Source organism: Cryptomeria japonica, chromosome 8, assembly GCF_030272615.1.
Source record: "Cryptomeria japonica chromosome 8, Sugi_1.0, whole genome shotgun sequence".
NCBI lineage: Eukaryota > Viridiplantae > Streptophyta > Pinopsida > Cupressales > Cupressaceae > Cryptomeria > Cryptomeria japonica.
Genome location: NC_081412.1, coordinates 700,572,766 through 700,589,710, shown reverse-complemented (window position 1 = coordinate 700,589,710; position 16,945 = coordinate 700,572,766).

Here is a 16,945-nt window from a genome sequence, read left to right as displayed (position 1 = left end):
CACTTTATAGATGGACCATACTAGAAGAAGATGCTTGTAGAAAGTTACCTGTTAAAACACTTTGCATAATGGATATGCATCCCATACATGGGTGCATGCATGCATTTGGATAAGGCATCTAAGAAAATAAAGTAAATTCATTATTGGGTGCAAGCCTTTTTGTAAGAGGGGTCAATCAATTATTTGCCCATGCCATGTATGGGCATAGTATGGCATGGCATGGCATGATAGTTAAAGGTCTATGATATTTTTTCATGAGGTCCAATATTTTTAAGTTTATTTTGTTAAAGTTTGTAAGATTTTGAGGTTTCTTTTAAGTTAAAAAACATCACATAAGCTAAAAGGAGAAAGAGAAATTATAAATGTACAAAATATATTTGTGAATATACTTTAAGATTTGATTGATTTTTCCAAAATTGAAATATATTTCAATAGATCTAGATTTTAAGTTAAATCGATTAAATTTATTAAATGAAGTAAAAGTAAATTCTAATATTAATACTCATAAAAAATTAAAGAATATTATTTTTTAAATCAATATATTAATATCATTTAAACTTAATAACAAATCTAAAACTTTATTGAGTTTCGAAGTTTTAAAAATTGCTTGCAATTTATCTATTTGGGAACTTGGAATATATTTCAAATGATGTTTTATTTAATTTTTTAAAACATGGATAATAAACATATGAATAAGGGTTGCATCAAATCATAAAAAGAGTTTCAATTGAGTGCTCTCACTTTTTTCTCGTGATGAAGTGACACGACTAGGAAGCATATCACTTGATTGAATTGCATAAGAATATTAAAAAATATTTTAGCATATCAACCTTTAGATTAGCTTAAATTTAGATTTCTTATAAGTATTGAGAAAGTATCAAAACTTTTGGAAGGATGACAATGCATATATTTAAGTTTATTAATGATATAAAAAATATTTAAAATATATAAATAAATTATATATAAGGGAAGATGATGTAATTGTTACATAATGTTTAGTAAAATACTATTATTTTTTGTGTAGTAAAGGAATTTAAATTTTATCTATTATGTTGTAAAGTTAAAGATTAGTAGTAATTATGTTTTCAATTAATAAATGGATAAAAATTATTTCTTTTTTTCAAATCATATCAAAGATAAAATTAATTATACAATGACACAAAAGTCTTGCAATGTTGTATGATTTGATGAATATATGTCAAGTTATGTTTTTATTTTTGTATTTTAAACAATTCAATGACGATACCATTGATGTGGCTATATCATTAATGTCCTAGACCTCAAACAATAGCTTTAAGAACTTAAATTACTATCAAAGGTGTTGGGAAATTTATTGTGAAAATTTGACTTACATTTAAGAGCTTGAGGGCTGCCTTTGGTCTAATTAGAGTTCAATGTCTACAAGGCATCCTTCTATCAAATAATATATTCTCCTCTTTGATCAAAGCATATAGTCAACACCCATTACTTGCTTATTAGTCAGGTCCTAGTCAAGAAAACCTCCTACTTATTCTTCATCCATTATCAAGCCTTATTTTGTTGGAGCTATTTATAAAATTGTGCCTCACTTCTTAGATGATGGTAAAGAAGACACTTAGTTTACTCTTTACTGTTGGATAAATTGTTGCCGCTAGGATATGTTGTTGTCATTGATGTCAACATATTCATGTATGTCTATGTTGTTGTGAGCTGTTTTGGTGTTTTGGTGATTGAATTGAGCTGATATGGATGGTTTATCTATTTGGGATGCTGGAATAATTTATTCCTTATTGGTTTCAGTGATCTAGAAGATTGCTTGATCATATTATTTGATATGGTTTATAGTTCAATCTTCCTATGCAGTGATTGGCAGAGTTTGGTATTTTCTCCGATGAGCTCCGATGTGATCATATTTTGTGTTGCGGTTTTGAGAGAATGTTTTTGATGTTCATGTGTATCTTCAGTTCAGATGGTTCATGATTTGGTGCTCCACAAGTTATATTTCTAGTCTGAATTGTTGTTGTTGAGTGTTCCTGAGAGTTAGTGTGTTGATCGATGAACATTTGCATAAGTGGTGTTGGTGCAGCTATTGTGGATGGTTCTAATGTGCTTGTTGGTGTTTCTTGATTGTGTCCTATTTATCTTGGTGGTCTGCATTGATTCTTGTTCCTGTTCTTGGTGATTTTGTTGGTCTGGTGATATTCTTTGTGTTATGTGGTGTTGGTGTAGCGAGTTGCGATTGATCTTGGTGAGATTTACTGTGGTGATGCGTGTTTGGAGATTTGATTTAGGTCCATGTTATGTCACATATATCATTATATTGGTCTGGCGGTTCACATATGTATCGTGTCATGTAATTTTGTTATTGGGTGTTGAGAGTTTTGGCCGACCTTATTGTCAAGGTTGATGAATTGTATATATAGGTGGTATAGTCATGTAATTTGGATATCGATGTGGTGTCTTCTTTATCAGAGAGAAATATATGTGGTGCATAAGCAAATTTATCATTTGGTATGGTGTATTGAGCAGAGATTGTTGCAGGGTACATAAATGTGCTTAACTGGAACTGTTGTCGGGCATAAGGAGATGTTATATTTGCAGCTCATGTAATCTGGATTGTAATCCGAATCTTATTGTAAGGTAGTGAGCCTTCCTTGAGGGTTGTAGCCTTCTGGGTCATCTTACTTTAAGTAGTGAGCTCTAGGCAGTGTGCCTGAATGCATGTGCATTCCCCATTGTTATATTTACACATACTACTACAGAGTATCACCTTATTGTGGGTAGGTTCTGTTGGCCATTTGGTGGAATTGATTATGTGTTGCATTGATGTCAACACTAGCTGTTTGGATGCTTTAACGACACCCTTTTGGTCCTGGTAGGTTGAGTAGTTTCTAGTTAACTTGGATCCAACATGATTTGGTAGACTCCGGTATAATCACATACCGAATCCAGCATGGTTTCTGGTTAACTTGGATCCGGCATGATTTGGTGTTGATTTGAGTTATGGAAAGGGACTTCAACACCAAAGGGGATATTCTGACTTAGTAAAAATGACAGGTAACAAAGACCAAGGGTTAGGGTTTATGGGCTTTAGACAAAATCCATTGTAGCAGAAATAAACCTTAAACCCATGGCGAACAAAAAATTTCAAAAAGACTGCTCAATGTATACCTATTCCTCAACTTCTCTATTCAGAAAAGTTGATTTAACATCTATTTGATATACCTTAAAGTTCTTATAAGCAGAGAAAGCAAGAAACATCCTTATAGCTTCCATCCTCACTACTAGGGAAAAAATTTCTTCAAAACCAATACCTTTGAATTATGAGTAGCCTTTACATACCAATCTCACTTTGTTCCTTATGACTCGTCCTTATTCATTTAGCTTGTTCCATAACACCCACTTAGTTCCTATCCTATTATTGTCCATCAGTCTAGGTATTGCTCCCATGTTGTTGTTTTTTTTATTTGATTTAGTTCTTCTTCCATTGCTCTTACCTTAGTCTCTTAATTTCTTGCTTCTTCATATGATTTATGTTCCACTAGTGAAAGGAAACAATAATTTTCTTGATCATTTTCTTCTGCAACTCTTCTCCTTATTTAAGCTCCTTTTCTTTTATCTCTAATTTTCTGATTTTTGGAATGATAGTTTTGCACATATTTGGTCGGGGTTTTGACAACTTGCTTTGGTTCTTCTTCTTCTTCCTCTTATTCTTTACTTGTTACTTTCTCCTTGCCATTTTTTAAATCACTCCTTTCTTCTACAACAATCGAGATGATCTCAAAGTCAGTTACCTGAACAAGCTCAAGAGCAATCCAATCCCATGGTTCACATACTTTCACATTTGTGCTCTCCAATATTTTATTAAATCTCTTGTTGTAACACCAGTAGGATTTTCTATTTGTAGCATATCCTAGAAATATCCCTTCATCTTCTCTGGTATCAGACTTTCCAAGATCTTATTCATCTCTTCTAATGTAGTAGTAGCTTCCAAAGATTTTGAAATACTCCATAGTAGGAGGTCTTCTATTCAACAACTCATAAGATGTCTTAGTATGACTCACTCTTATATCTACCCTATTAAGAATATACACAATAGTATGCACAACTTTCTTCCAATACACATTAGCCAAGTTAGCATCTTTCATCCTAGTTCTAGCCATCTCAATAATAGTCCTATTCTTCCTTTCTACTAATCCATTCTGCTGAGGGGTTCTAGGGCAGACCAATGCCTTCTAATTCCATGTTTTTCACAAATATCATCAAAATCATTTGAATTAAACTCTCCTCTATCAAATCTCAAGCACTTGATTTTAGTGTCTACTTGATTTTCAACCATGTATTAATTTGAACACTTTAAATATTTCAAAATCTTTAGACTTTTTTTTTCAAAAACATAACCCATGTCATCTTAGAATAATCATCAATAAGAAACATAAAATACCTTTCTCCATTGAGTGATCTTGTTCTTGTTAGTCTGCCAAGGTTTGTATGAACTAGCTCCAGGAGTTTGGAAGTAGAATTCTCCTTGTTCTTGAAACTCCTCTTTGTTTGTTTTCCAAGTTGACATTTCCTACACAAAGTATTGGTAAGATTGACAATCCTTGGAAAATATCTTACTACTTAAATATTGCAAATCTTCATCATGTTATCAAAGTTGGCATGTCCCATCCTTCTATGACATAACCAACATTCATTGTTTAGAGTCAAAAAATAATTGTTTCTATTTTTGTCCTTTATGTAATAAAAATTTCCACTTGTCCTAATGCCTTCTGCTACCAACTTTCCATTTTTTCCTTTTATGATTATACATATGGTATTGTTGAACACAAAATCATAACCTCTACTGGACATTTGACTAACACTTAATACGCTATGTCTCAAACCTTCAACATAATAAACATTATCAGATTTATGCTTACCATCAATTGAGATACTTTCTATTCCACAAATAAGTGCAGCTCCTCTCCTACAAATTTTATTGATCCACCATCATACTTCTTAAGATTAATGAACTTGTCTTTATCACCTATCATGTGATTTGAACATATGGAGTTATTGAACCCAAGGTAGGACTAAGAGGGGGGGTGAATTAGTCTAGAACTTCAAAATAAGATTAATTATAAACAATAATCAACCACTCACAACACTACTAAAAACCTACTAACCATCGACACATGATCACAAAATTTTACGTGGAAAACCCAAATTGGGAAAAACCACAGTGAGTAACTCATAGTATGAATAAAAATGACTACAAAGTTTGGGCTCACTACCAAGGAGAAACAACACCTGATGGACTCGCAAAGCTAAGACGCATAGCCTTAAGTAAGATACATAATACAGACTTACTCAAATGAAGCTCACTGCTTTAGGGAGAGATACTTAAATGTTTCTAGAAGACTCAATATCATACAACAACTAAAGAAGTAGAAGAATTGATATGAGAAGGATCTCCTAAACATGAATTTATCCTTGAACAATAGGATCAAGTGACCAATATCATGGAAAACATCTCTGAACATGGTCTTTATCTTTGCATACTATCTTCCTAAATATATCACCTTTAAATATCTTCACAATATGACTTTTGCACATTCACAAACTCAAATATACTTTCATATCATTCAAATACACTTGTCATCAATTCACACACATTCCACACATTCTTCTACTCAAGTCATCCATTTGTACTCCTTAAATATGAAGTAGAACATTAAAAACCTAATTGAGGGTTAACCAAAATAGAATGAGCCTCCCAAACCAAAAATACTCAAGCCAGTCCACTCTAGGAGAAAGAGGGGGTCCAAACACATCATAAAACATCCTTCCAAGACAAATTTAGTGATTCACACATGCTAACACTATGGGTAATATCAATGAAGGAAAAATGAGAGGGGGTGGAGGGGGTAAATCAGTTTTCATCGGATCTACAAACTTAACCACAAAATAGATCTGATAAACTACAACAATAACCAAGATAAGCAAATTGAAATCACAACACACAACACCAAGATTTTGACGTGGAAAACTTGCTTAAGGGAAAAAAACCACAGTGCCAACCTACCCACAATAAGATGATACTCTATAGTAGTATGTGAAAATACTGCAATGGGGAATGCACATGCTTCAGGCTCACTGCCTGGAGCTCACTGCTCAAAAGATAATAGCTCGGAAGGCTACAACCCTCAAGGAAGTCTCACTAACTTACAACAAGATTCAGAATACAATCTAGAATGAATAAACTAAAAGAATAGCATCTCCAAATACCTGATGATAGTTTCGGTTAAGCACAATTGTCTGCTCTACAACACCAAACTATGTTCAATACACCACATTGAATTATGAATCCTTGTTCACACATATACTACCTTCTGATAATGCAAACACAACCTTTTTTACTATCCAAAACTACATGACAATATCACGTATTTATATAATTCATCAACCTTAATAACAAGGTCAGCTAAACCCTCAACTCATAATTACAAAATTACATCATACAATACAAAGATTGACCACTAGACCAATATAATAATATACATGACCTAATATGGACCTAAATCAAATATCCAAATGCTCAACACCACCGAAAATCATGCCAAGATCAACCGCAACACACTACACCACCAAGAAAACCACATAAAACGAAGAACATTAGCAGTTCAGCAAAATCACCAAAAACTCGCACAACGATCAATGTAGATCATAAAAGAAAATAGGACACAATTAGGAAACACCAGCAAGCACATTAGAATCATCAACAATAGCTGCACCAACACCACTTATCAAATCTTCATCAATCAACATTTGAAACTCAAGAACACTCAAACAACAACAAATGTCACAAAGAAAAGATAACTTGTGGAGCACCAAATCATGAACCATATGAAATGAAGATACACAACACCATCCCAAACAATATCCCAAAAAATCAGATCTTGATCTGATCACACTGAAATATATCAGAGGAAATACTTAACTCTACAAAGCACTAATCAGATAAACAAACTGCAAAACCAGATCATATGATATGATCAATAAAGCTTCCCGGATCACTAAGACCAATATAGAAGAATATAATGATACTAGAAATACTCCATACACGAAACCAAGATCCCAATAAACCAATTAGAAATCATCAAAGCAGGAATATGTTGACATCAATGACAACAACATATCCTAGCAGCAACAATGTCCAATAAACACACCCCCCAAGGTCAACACTAAACATAAATTGTAGATAGGCATTAAAGATTGTCAAATAGTCAGCCAAAAAGATATCTTTTGATGCAAAATACACTACCCCAACTTGTCATCCATAGCATATCCAGATTAAAAACATGATCTAAATAAGATAAACCAATCGGATATACTGAACCACAACATAAATGAATATATCACACTCAAAGCAACATAACTCACTTGTGAAGCACCAACACCACAAGAGAATCATATTGAGAATACTATAAGAATCATATAATCACGTCCTCTGAACCACAACATAAACTTCAACATATATTGAGGTCATCAAAGACTTTCTAGACCATTTTGACAAACACTTTATTGTGTGAAAATACAACATGCCCCATTTTGACTACAAAAATGGGGACCCACCGAAAATTTTGCTTTCGGGCCTTGTAATTCGAGATATGAGGAATACAGTCATGCAGAAAAAGGTGATTGTGGAGATGAACGGGCACTTTGAAATAGGCTAAATGAAGAGAAGGCTCAAAGTTCCCAACAGCCACTTTCCCTCGCAAATGGGTAATCACAAAAAATATCAGATTTTTAAAAGCAACACAGGATGAAAAGATGAGAGTAACAAAAGTTAAAATATCTCCACGGCCCGATGTTCCACAACATTGAATTAGTTAATGAGAACAAGTGGAAGTGAGGGTACTTTGTAAAGGTTAATCATGACAAGTGCGAATTTGAAGTTAAGTGCTAGCTAAACCCTGAAGGAGAAAAGGTAAAATCATCCCACAAGAGTATAGTCAGACTAAAAGTAATAAATGCGGGTAGAAAGCGTCATTGGAGACGAATGGTAAAAGACCATTGGTAGTGTTGAGAAGTATTGCGAGGAGATTGCAATGTTGGATTGTAGCATAATAAAGGGTTTGCGTAAGCACTTTCGATGGAAAAACACGTGTCAGCATCCTCATAAGGAGGTACTTTGACCCAAGAGTGTAGAAATGCCATAGTGACCATTAGATATAGGTTTTTTTCAAATTTCCCTCCAAATAGGTTTTTTCATGTCATTAGCTCACCATGCGCTGAATTAAGCACAAGACATGACTAATTCCTAAATAGGAAGTGAGAGTAGTGGCATAAATTATGCAATAATACAATTTGCAATGTTATAAGTTGCAGGTAATACAAGAGTAGATACATGAGCAAGCACAGAGCATCCCAACAGGTAGTATACTCAGATTCTTCTAGCAATTCTATCACCGAAGCAGGTAAGTACCCTAACTTAGCTCAGTGAATTTGTAAGAATGGTTGTCAATTGAGAATAGAGTAAGACTAAATGGAAATCAAGTTTGAATCGTTTAAATATTCAGAATACAAGATTCATATAAATAACGTAGGCAATGTAAGAAGGGAGAACAAAAAATGAGGTAATGGGTATCAGGAAAGCCAAGTTAAAGAGGGAATTTGAATGGAAATTTTTGCAAATAATACCCAATACCAGGTTTTATTTGGATACCCATTTGGGAGATTGCAACCTAATTAATATCATCAACAGGATGAGGGAACCAATTGTCACGAATGAAATGAGGAATATGGGGCAAAGTGGTTTGATACAGGTTGCAAGGTTTTCGGTCATTGTAGATGCACATGATCTAGTCAAGCAATGCATCCAGTATTATGAAGTGGCCAAAAGATAGGTCATTTATAATTATAAAGTATATGCAAACTTAACACCTGGAGGCTTAAAAGAACTTCTCAGGATTCCCACCCACGGAAGGATGGAAAAAGAGAAGCAGAGCCCAGGCAGAAAAAGAATTTCAGGAGTCAAGGTCAGCATGCAAGAAAACTATACGTGAAGATTGGTATATTAGGAAACAAGTAAAAATACTAGTGAAGTTTCCCACTCTTGTATTAACAAAGGAAATGTACCCAGACGTCTATATTGGGATTACCTATCTCAATAGGATAGTTGGATTGGAGATCAATGACACATTTCATGACTGGATGTTCACTTACATCCAAAGTTCGAGGCAAAATAAGGGAACTTATGAGTGGGCTCAATTCATTAGTGACACCATACACCATGCCATAAAGGAAACCTTAGGAAACTTTTACATGTCCTCATACATGGTATATGGATGTGCACTAAAAGAAAACATTCAAGGGTTGAACCTTGTAAGTATTCTAGGAACAGAGGCAGGAAAGAACCTAATGCATGCATATTTCCCGCAGTAGGAGAAGAAAGAATCAATGTTGTATTATAAAGATTTTAATGACTACTTTATCATGAAGCTTGCCCAGGAATTAGAGGGAAGAACTGGTGAAAGGGTGTCAGAGGAAGTAAGGAAAGTGATCCAGTGTTATGGAGGTTGGTATATACAATTCTCAACATGGGCATACTTGCAGGCACAAGTATTTTCAGGAAAGTCCTTCAAGTTGCCAAGTTACGCTTCAGTTTGGGCATGGTTTAACTAAATTTTGCAGACAAATGGTGGAATTTCACGATAATTACTTGACTTCTCACCATAAACTAGGGTTCAAATTCACTATAAAGTGGAGAATTTGGATGTGAATCATTGAAAAATATGAAGAAATCAGAGGAAAACCTATTGGCCAAGCATCTACAATACTTTCAATACACAAGGAAGGACTATGACCCTTTGCACAGGATAGAAAGGTATATTGCTAGAAGACTCAAACACATCCCAGATATAGAAGATTACTGGATGGATTGCAAGGATAAAATAGAAGTAAGAAAGAGAAAATATTACCTAAGGTTAACATTGGTACAAATAAGACAGTTGGGGCCGACCAAAATAGGGATTGAAGTACCTGCAGAGATAACTGAAGATGTTGAAGAAATCTTGAAGCCGAATTACATGACAAATAATATGGAGAAAAGACCAGTGGTAGAACCTGCAACAAATGAGCCAGAAATGGTCTCAATGGACCAAGTGAACCAAACTCTCCTAAAAGCAGCTAAGAAATGGCTAGAGGCATATAAAGCAAAGCTAGTGTAGAAAGGAACAAATCTCACCATAAAGAGGAAGAGGAAAAGAAAAGATATTGAGGAAAATGTGGATTTTCTAGTTCACAAAAGAAGTATAGATATGGCTAAATCATAGAACTGGGTACCATGGAAGTAAAGGAGTTAGAACAATGAGGGTTCCAAGTAGTCACAACCTACACAAACCTGAATATGTTGGTCGAAAGCAAAAGGAAAGAGCTGCAAGATCAAAGAAATAAAAAAATGCAAACCCTCATGCAAGGAGAAAGGGTTGAGATGTAGGAAGAAGCATACCAAGAGAAGCTATTGCAGACCATTCCCATAAATATGTATTAATCTTCCATGTAGCTATTTACATCCCCTCCATAAGTCAACAACACCTTGGATGATAGTTAGGCTAGTTGGGGTCAGACCTGAGGAAGATCTAGGATTGTATGATGACCTAAATCAAGTGCTAGAAAAAAATTGCAAGGGAAACTTAGAAGAATGGTGAAAGAAGATAGAACAAGGAAAATCATCACAAAAGCCAGTGCATGGAGCAATTGCATCAACAATAAAAATTATGATGGACCAAGTTATAAACTTGGAAGGCGAAGGAGAATCTAAGGAAGGCACGACAAAGGAAAATGATACACAACATAGCATGGATGAGACTCCTATTGTGGAGCAAATAAAGGTAGAAGAAAATCCAACACTCTATAAGAAAGATCATCAAAAACCAGTGGAAGAGAATGTTGAGATGCGAGCAGCAAAGGAAAAGGAAAAATTGGTAAGAGATGGTAATGAAAAAATAAAAAAATTCCTGCACCTCGAAACAATGACAACCCCCGCACCAAGAAAAACCAAAGGATTTTGAAGTCCTGTTTCAAAAGGACCCGCCATCTCCAAAGAAGGAAAATCCCACCAGGGAAGGAAAAGATGGAACCTAAGGGTTAAACGAAACATTAAAAAATAACTGATAGTGGGGACAAACAAAAAAAAAGGAAAAGAACAAGATGAAGGAGGATCCCCGTGGGTGTAAACAGGGGATAACCCCGATAAAAGAGAAGGGAGAGATCAAGGTTCGAAAGAGTCAGAAATGAGCAAGAAAGTGGAAAAGAAGAGAACCATAACAAAAAGGGCTAGAATAGTAAATATAGAATCCAATAATATGCCTGAATGGTTAAAGCAACAACAAGAGCCTAGCAAAGCGATAGAGGTAATTCCATTGGATTTCAATAGCTTACTATCAGGCGCACCCCGCATGAAGAAGAGAAAAGTGGTTAAAGCCTGATACACTACCCAGGTGAATCCCAAAGGAGAACGAGAATAGAATATCACAAAACATGTAATCAGAGAGGGTGAGGAAGAACCAAATAATCAAGAATACCAAATAACTATAATTTAGTTGGGAAAATTGTCAAGAGCAGAAATAACAAGAGTTACCAAAGAAGGGGTCGCCCTAATGGAAGAGAGAATGCATATGGATGAAAGAAAGATAAAAGAGCAAAACGTGTACAACTAGTAAAGTTTATAAAAGGGATTACCAAAATGGGAGAAACTCCATAGAAAATCCCAGCTCATCCAAGACTGGTGTCTCAAGAAGAAGCTAAAGCGGTAGATCTACTAAGAAGAAAGGTAAAACTAATGGAGGACTGGACTGAGAAGGTAATAGAACATGCCAAATCTTCGTTGAAATTGGTGCTAGATAGATACACCACTTGGGGGATATTGATTAAGAATATTGATAGGACCCAAAAGGCACATGAAGAGAGGTTGGGACATGTTAAAGTAGAAACGTCATATTTCCATATGGCGGAGGAAATGACTGTGAAAGAAATCATTAATCAGAAGATATTGATTGCAAAGCAATTGCCTCAAGTGAAGATTGGAACAACAGTCAATACTTGGCAAATAAATAGTTTGTGGAAAGGAATAGAAAAGTTGCAAGAAGCAAAAAGAGAAGTGGTGGATGCCCAACACCAAAATGCTAAACTCAATGAAATGCTAATGGGAGGATTAGTAGAAGAAGTAATCGAGATGGGTGAAGATGGGATATTAGAGGAGTTTGAAGTTGAATGGAACAAGAGAACATCAAAATTAGGTAGAGATGCAGATCTGCAGGTCTTGGGAGATATAGGACAACTCCAAAGTTGGGCAAGGCAATATGAAGATAATGTTTCCGAGGAAGATCAAAACACAGAGCCTGTGTGGGTAAAATGTCGAGTGCAAGAATACAATTTGTCTGCCGTAAATCAATCTTAGAGAAAAGAGATGGGCCAAATTTTGACAAGTCATTGTTGGCCATTTGGAGGAATTTATTATGTGTTGCATTGATGTTTTGTCATTGATGTCAACACTAGCTATTATGGCTGCTTTACTGGTATCCTTCTGGTCCCGGTAGGTTGGTTGGTTTTTGGTTGGTTAGATCATGATGATCTGATATGCTCTGGTATGTTTTATCTTTTGGAATTGGCTTAGGTATGCTACTTAGATTCATGTCAAGTCAGTTGTTTTTGATCTGGTGATCAAATGCTATCATGTATGCTCATAAGCTTGGTTTGTTGATCTGGGGAGGGTTTCATCGGCAAAGCTTTGTTGAAGATCTTTGATGTTATGCATAAGTGGTGTTGGTGAGGTTTCTCATAGAGATTCAAGATGCTAATGGTGATTGTGTTCGAGACTTGGTTGATTGGGATCATTGCTTTAGCATGTGTGAGCCTAAATTAGGTCCTGATTTATCTAGGTTATGGACCGACTTATTGTAACCTGTTGATTGGACCTCTCGATGTGTTTCTAGGATGTCTTAGGGGTTGGATATTATTCTTTTGGTCTCAAGCTAACATGTTTTGTAATTATGTAATTGTTTTATTGTCTGGTGGCTGACCTTATTGTTTGTGATTGAGGGTTTGTATATATATGATGTAAGATCTCATTGTAGATCATATGTGAGGATTAAAAAAGAATGTATATGAGCGAATAATGTAATAATCATTCGTGTAGAGGATTTGGTCAATCATTGGTGATCAAGTTAAGTTTATGTAAGAGGATTTAGTCCTCTAGTATTGAGATTAACCGAAACTATACTCAGGCATAGGAGATGCTACCATTGCAATTTGTTCTTTCTTTTGGATTGTAGTTTGGATTTTTATGTAGCCAGTGAGACTCCTTTTGTGATAAGCAGTGTGCTCTAGGCTATTGGCCTTCCTATAAATGTAGGCCCCTCAATTTGTATTCACATACTTACTGCAGAAGTATTATCTGACTGTGGGTAGGCTTCCCACCATGGTTTTTCCCTTTACTGGTTTTTCCACGTACAAAAATTGGTGTCATGTGGATGGTATTTATTCTCTAATTGTTGCTTGTACGTAATTGAAATATCTACTATCTCGGTAATTGGTTTATGCATTCCAGTATTGATCTTTTGGGTTCTGGTATTAAAGTTTTAATTGCTTGAAGGTTCCGATAATATGGTGACAACCGATTCCCCCCCCTCTCAGTTGTCTTTCGATTATTTGAACTGTCTAACAATTGGTATTAGAGCTCTGGCCCTCTTTGCAGAAGCTTAACCGCTTGAGGAAGATCCTATGGCGACTAACAGTTCCAGTTCATCTAGTTCATCTACTACTATCTTTAAGAGAGATATTCCTAGGCTTGATGGAACAAATTACAGAGTGGAAAATTCTGATGGAGACTCATTTGATATCTTGGTAAGGAAATTAATGAAATCATAGAGAATGGTGTTACACCTTTTAATCTGGCATCTGGCAATCCTCCTCCGAAAAACTTGGATAAGGAGCTTGAGAATGATTGTAGAGCTAGAGAAGCCATCTTGTGTGCACTTTTTGATCAACAAATAATGGGATTAACTGACAAATAAACAATAAAGGCTATATGCGACAAGTTGGAGGCTCTTAATGAAGGTGACCCTACTGTTAAGATTGATAAACTTGATGGTTACCGGGTGACATATGAAAACCTGAAGATGGAAGAAGATGAAAGGATTACTGCATTCATGGAAAGGGTAAATGAAATTGTTATGGGAATTCAATGTTGTGGTGGATCTCTAAGTGAAGATGAAATAGTTTCTAAAATTCTGAGAGCCTTACCACCGGCTTATAAGATCAAGGCTACTACAATTAATTAATTAAGAAAAATGGCTAATAGTTCTATCAACAAAGATACTATGGCTGGGAAATTATCTACTTTTGAGCTTGAAGAATTTGGACCTTCTAGAGCTGTGAAGTCTAAACCTTCTTTTCATGCATCTACATCATCAACTGGCAAGCAAGATTGGAAAGATTTGTATGCAAAGGAATTGGATGATATGAAGAGAGAAGATGAAGAATTTGAGCAACTTGAAGCCCTATTTTCTAGAAGAGTACCTAAAGGACTAGTAGGAAGTAAGTATGAAGGAAAAGCACCTTTTAAATGTTTTGCATGTAATAAGATACGTCATTTTTCATCTAGATGTCCTGAAAGGAATTCAATATTTGAAGAAAGAGCTAGAAGATATTTTAAGCCTAACCCTGGATATCACAACAAGTATAAGTACAAGAAAAATAGAGATAAATCATGCTACATTGTGGATGAGGAAGGTGTGACTGATTTTGATGATGAACCGACACAAGACACTACTAATGGTTCAGGCAATGGAAAGGAATGGGTGTTCCTGGCTATCAAGGAAGATGTTCCGGCACTGGAAGAGAATGTACCCAAAGAGAAGGCACTTGCTACTAAAATTGAAGATAAGGATGAATGGGTAATTGACAGTGGATGTTCACATCATATGACTGGAGATAAAAGGAAGTTTCTATCTTTGCAAGAATTTGATGGCAGTTTGGTTAGATTTGGAGATGATGTAGCATGCATGATCAAAGGAAAAGGAAATATATCATTAGATGGTAAGCACAATACTGATAATGTTTTTCTTATGTTGAAGGTTTGAGGCATAATATTTTGAGTGTAGGAAAATTGGTGGATATGGGATTTCAATTACAATCAAGGATGGAAAATGCAAAATCATTAATAGATCTGGTTTGGAGATTGCAACCGGTACTCAAACAAAAGGTAATATATTTCATTTGAATTTCAATGAGAAGACATGTTTGATTGCACAAATTGATGAGAGTTGGATATGGTATAAAAGGCTATGTCATGTGAAATTTGATTGCATAGTAAAGATCAGTTCAACTAAGGCAGTTAGAGATATACCTAAGATTGTGAAGCCCTATAATCTGGTATGTAAGGAATGTCAAATGGGAAAATGGATCAGAAACTCTTTTAAGAGTATACAAGACAAATTTAATGGTGTTCTTGATTTTATTCATATTGATTATGTGGACCTCCTAGAATTAAAAGTTTTCAAGGTGATAGATATTTTATGCTAATCATTGATGATTATTCTAGAATGATGTGGGTTACTTTTCTAAGGGAGAAATATGAGGCTTTTGAAAAGTTTAAAATCTTTAAAGCTAAAGTTGAAACTAAGACATGATTGAAGATTAAATGTTTAAGGTCAGATCATGGTGAATAATTCACATCCGGTGAGTTTAATAACTTTTGTGAGAAGCATGGCATAAGGACATAATTTTTTGCTCCTCAGACACCTTAGCAAAATGGAGTTGTGGAAAGGAAGAACATTACTATCTTGGATGTTGCTAAAACAATGATGATGGAATCTAATCTACCTCATATCTAATGGAGAGAAGAAGTAAGCACAACAATTTATACATTCAACAGATTTCATATCAAAGGAGAAACCGGTAAGACACCTTATGAATTATGGTTTGGCAATACACCTTGTTGGTTAACCAATTTGTCCCTTTCTTCAAATTATAATGTTTTCTTTCTTTGAATAATAATATGACTCTTGTACACCCCTTTATGAAAGAAAATAAATAAACCAATAGTTGGATGAACCAATTAAAAATCCATCCTCTGCATTAAAGGGTAGCTCCTCGTATGATTTACAATGAATTTTATGAAAAAAATTTGAAATGAAGACACTTTTAACCAGAAAGCATGAAAAGGATTTAGAATTCATCTATCACCACAAAGGAATGCTCCTAAAATAAACTAAGAGAATATTTTGATGATCAATTTCAAATAAGAGTTCACAGACTCCTATTCCCACTCACATTCATTTCACAAATTCAAAGAAAAGTAAATGCATAGTATGAATACTGATTGATTCTTTGTCATGTCTCATGGGACAAGGGAGATTAGCACAACTCAATCCACAATGAATTTACTTGCAAATAATGGTAACAATGAATCTAGAAAACATAGGAATAACTGATAACAAAATGATATTATGCACATTAGCTGATTTCTCAAGAAAGATCATCAATCCTCAAACACAGATTCAAAGACTACACATCATAACATTTCATTGAAAAACCAGTCGTTCTAGTTTCAATAAATTCATATAAAATAGACTTTTGTTTTTTCCTTCCAAAAAATCATAGTTTTTCGAACCTTAACATAAACTTACTTCCTAGCTTAAATAGCCTCCAGGCTCATAGTTTGTTACATAATAATTAAAACTTCACTTTAACTAGAGGTTAAAGAAACCATTTTCTTAAAACAAGAGAAACTAAAATAGCGGCCACAGAAAGGCTGACATCTCATCCCCTAATTGATCGTGACTCCATCATGGTAGAGGAAGCCACAGGTCTATCATGTTTTGCCGCAAAACTGCACATGCCACGCCACTCTAAATGTGTCGCCGAGAAGTTCAGGATGACTTGAAAATAGGGGATTCTAGTATGTTGAATTTGTTGC